Genomic DNA, 5000 nt, shown 5'->3' with positions numbered 1-5000 from the left:
CTAAAGGAACCCCTGGTCTCCAAGAACCTATGGCCCTAGGAGTACCCCTGACCCCAGAATCCCCGGCTTCAGGAGAAACCCCGGGCCCCAGGAGAACTTCCCGGTCCCAGGAAAGCCCCCCCCCCCCATCCCAGCTCGAAGAAAATCTTCCGGCTCCCGGACAACCCTTGACCTTCAATAAAACCCCGGCTCCAGGAACCCAAAGGGAATCACGACCCCGAAAAGAACCCCTGGCCGCAGGAGAACCCCCCGGGGTCAAGGAGAACCTTCTGGGGTCAAAAAGAACTTCCCGGGGACCAAGAGAACTTCCCGGGTCAAAGTGAACCTCCCGGGGTCAAAGAGAACCTCCCGGGGACCAAGAGAACCTCTTGGTTCAAGGCAAACTTCCCGGGATCCAAGGAAACCTCCCGGTGTCCAAGAGAACCGTTCGGGGTCCAAGAGAACCTTTCGGGGTCCAAGAGAAGCTCGTGGGGGTCTAAGATAATCTTCCGGGGTCCAAGATAATCTTCTGGGGTCCAAGAGAAGCTCGTGGGGGCTCAAGAGAACCTTCCGGGGTCCAAGAAAACCACACGAAGCCTAATAGAAGTTCCTGGGATCTAAGAGAACCACCTGGGTTCAGAGATAATTTTTCGGGGACCAAGAGTACCTCCCGGGGTCCAAGAGAACCTCCCGGAGACCAAGAGAACCTTCCGAGGATCAAGAGAACTTCAGGAAACGAAGAGACCCAGGAAAACTTCCCGGGGTCCATGAGAACCACCCGGGATCTAATAGAAATACCCTGGATCCAAGAGAACTACCCGGGGTCCAAGAGAACTACCCAGGTTCCAAGTGAACCACCCGGGGTACAAGTGAACCACCCGGGGTACAAGAGAACCACCCTAAATTCAATAGAGTTTCCCGGGATCTAAGAAAACCACCCGGGTTCAGAGATAATCTTTCGGGGACCAAGAGTACCTCCAGGGGTCCAAGAGAACCTCCCAGGGTCTAAGAGAACATCCTTGTCCCCAAGAGAACCTCCTTGGCCCCCAAGAGAACCTCCCTGGTTCCAGCAGGACCCCCCTGGTCTTAGGAGAACCTCCCTAGGAGAAAGAGAACCTTCCAGATCCAAGAGAACCTCCCAGGCCCAAGAGAATACCCCCGACCTACAGAAACCCAATGTTCTGCTGTTCTGTGTATAATGTATTTCATTTTGCTAGAATAAACATCTATATCTTTTACAAACTTGAAAATTTGTGTTTATAATGTTTTAACGCGTACATAGAAATACTAGACTGCCTTCCCCAAGTGGAATTACCACTAACCACAACCTTGGAAGCAGTCGCCATCAAAACCAACAACAAACTTGCGACCATCTGCTCCATATACCTACCTTCTGACCAACTGAGGAGCTAAACAAATTAATAAAACAACTGCCCCACCACAAACTCATAGTGGGAGACTTCAACTCCCACCATCACACGAGGGGGAGCGACAGAATATCTGCTCGAGGGGAGCAGATGGAGGAAGTCCTCAACACCAACAACATGGTCCTCCTAAACACTGGCAATCCCACTCGTGTAGACGATACTAGGGGTTCCTTTATATGCACCGATTTATCCATATCATCTCCTGCGCTGTCTGACATCATACATTGGACTACGCATGACGACACCATGCTCAGCGATCATTTCCCAGTAATCCTAAAAATTGGGGGTGGCCACACTACGGCTGCTCCAGCCTACGGAGACAACCCACTCCCTCCCTGTCCCAAATTCAACATGACAAAAGCCAACTGGGAAATGTATCGCAAAACTACCAACGTCAACATCGCAGGGGATAAAATGGATGACAAAATACTAAATTTATTAATATAAATTTTGAATTCAGCGCATAAGCACATACCAAAAACCTCGGTATTTCACAAGCATAGAGTTCCTTGGTGGACATCAGACCAGAAAAGCACTTCGCAAGCGCAATAGGGCTTACCGTACTTTTAAACAGAATACGATTTCACCCAACCTAATTACTTTTAAAAAGGCGCAAGCAGAGGCCCATAAAACCATCAAACAGGCCAAGCGAAAGTCTTGGCATGACTACATTTCAACAATAGATATGCAAACCCCTCTAACACAGATCTGGTCAGCCGTCCAAAGAATTGACGGCAAATATACACCAACCATAAAAACCTTGACTATAGGAAACACGTTTGTAGATACGCCCACCGATGTCGCAAACACAATAGCAGACACATTTACACAAACAAGCAACACGGATAACTATTCTCCAACCTTCTTACAACATAAACAAAGACTGGAAGCAGAACCTCTGATCTTCCATACACATACACACCACGATTACAACACTCCCTTCCAACTACACGAGCCTTAAGCTCGTGCAGAGGAACCTCTGCTGGGCCACATGGGATTAGGTATGAGATGCTGCAACATCTAAATTCAATCTCACTCAAAAAATTACCAGAATTATACAACGTAATTTGGATTAATCACGAATTCCCAAAAACATGGAAACATGCCCACGTCATACCTATTCTCAAAAAGGGGAAGGACCCAAAGATTCCTTCCTCTTATCGTCCTATAGCGCTTACCAACTGCTTATGCAAAGTGTTAGAACGTATGGCCAATAACAGATTAAAATTAATTCTAGAATATCAAAATTTAATAGACCCTGCCCAATGTGGTTTCAGGAAAAGTCGAAATACTCTCGACCATTTGGTCAACTTAGAACATGACATCCTCTCAAGTTTCGAGAGGAAAGACTACCTTGTAGCTTGCTTTTTAGATTTAGAAAGAGCCTACGACATTGCATGGGGACGTGGTATCCTCGAAAAACTCTATGCACTTGGCCTTAGAGGGAATCTCCCTATTTTTATTCAAAACTTCTTAAAAGAACAAACATTTTCGGTTAAAAATCAAGGTCACTTTTCATCAATGCGTACACAAGAAAATGGCGTGCCACAGGGAAGTGTGTTGAGCCCCACAATATTCATGTTACTTATATACGATATTCTACCTGCCCCACCTCGGAACTTTAAATACTCAATATACGCTGACGACGTCGGAATCTGGCATTCCTCATCGAACGCTAGTTTTTCTGGCTCTCGTTTGCAACTTGCCCTGGACTCGCTCCAGGAATGGTCTGACAAATGGGGATTTAAGTTTTCGGAAGTAAAGTCAACAGTAGTTGTATTTTCAAGCAGAGCCCAGGCAAAAATCAATCTGCAATGACATGGGAATCCCATTCCAGTATAAAATCCAACCTTTTTCCTTGGCCTGAAACTAGACTCCAGGCTAAACTGGAAGGCCCATGTAAAATACCTAGTTGATGCGTGTAACAAGATAATTAACTTGCTACCGAAACTAACGGACACAAATTGGGGAGCAGATAGGAAATACTTGCTAATGATTTATGAGTCCCTAATTAGATCAAAATTAGACTATGGATGTCAGATCTATGGTTCGGCAACAACAACCACGTTACAACCCCTAAACATCATCCAAAACAAAGGCCTGCGAATTGCACTTGGAGCATTACGCTGCACAAAAATCGAGAGGCTGGAGGTTGAAGCAAATGTCCCTCCCTCCACGACAGGCGCGAACTCTTAACGCTCCGATACGCCGCCAAAGTGCTTTGTATCCCAACTCCAGCCTAAATCCCTTTTCCATCAGGATCGGATCCGACCCTTGTGCGAGCAGTAGTCATTGCCACTGTGGTCGATAGAAAACTCGAAGATTACCTACATACCACCGTGGGAAAAGGTCACCCTGAAGGTCAATACCAACGAAGACCTCCAGAAGAAATATTCTTCCATAGAAGAGCTTCAACAGGAGACACTACAAGCCATCAATGGGTACAATGACCACAGGGCACTGTACACGGATGGCTCCAGGTGTGGCCATAAGACAGGGACAGGGTTATACAGCACCACAACCAGGATGATGTTCAGATTGCCGGACCATACGAGCATTTATATCGCCGAACTCTTTGGAATATACAAAGCGACAGAAAATGCTCAATCTGACACACATAGTAACTTTGTCATATTCTCAGACTCCTTAAGTGCATTACAGTCAATTAAGTCAGGTAACCATATGGGGAATTTTCTCCTGGGCAAAATCGTTGGCACACTATCGACGACCAAAAAGTCCATTACTCTCTCTTGGGTTCCCAGCCACATTGGAATCTCCGGGAACGAGAAAGCGGACACTGGCCAAATCTGCCTTAGAAAAAGACTTTATCACAGACATACCTCTGGATATAGGAACCTTTAACTCTATCCTAAGAAAACAATTACACGTCCACTGGCACCACCAATGGGACAATCTTCACATCACACACAAACAAAAGAAGCACATAACAGACTGGTCGACATCGTACCGAAACAATAGACGGGAGGAAATCGCCATAGCAAGGCTGAGGATGAATTCAAACTACTTCACCCATCTAGATCCATATATCAATGACGTACTTCCTCCCCAATGCAACATCTGTAACACTACACTATCCGTAAGACACATACTCGTACACTGCACAAAATATAACACACAGCGCCAACCGTCAATTCATCATTGCAGACGGAACAAAATTCAGTTAAACACTACAAATCTCTTGACCAATGACCATTCACTTACTGACAAAGTAGTATTTCATTTGCGCACAACAGGACTATTATGGAAATTATAACGGTAGATTAAAAAGGATCGCAGGTTCACACCAGGCTTAATGACCCCATTATGGGTCGATAGCCTTAAAGAAAAAAGAAAAAAAAAAGAAAAAGAAAAAAAAAATCACAAACTCCTACGTTTTTGCAGATAAACCCCTATAACCATATATATTCTGAAGATAAATAAACTAGATACATTTCTTCACCTTTTAGCTGTAGACATTTATTATCGATCCACATATGCACATACACACGCACGCAAAAGAATGTGTGCATATGATATTTGTGTTTGTGTATGCATGTATTTACAAACTAGGGTTTCCCAACCTTCGGGGGGAAG

The sequence above is a fragment of the Oratosquilla oratoria genome, chromosome 7 (genome assembly GCF_046742065.1).
Source record: "Oratosquilla oratoria isolate Oo_2021 chromosome 7, ASM4674206v1, whole genome shotgun sequence".
NCBI classification, from domain to species: domain Eukaryota; kingdom Metazoa; phylum Arthropoda; class Malacostraca; order Stomatopoda; family Squillidae; genus Oratosquilla; species Oratosquilla oratoria.
The sequence above is the reverse complement of the archived record's forward strand: the minus strand, read 5'-3'. Positions refer to the sequence as shown.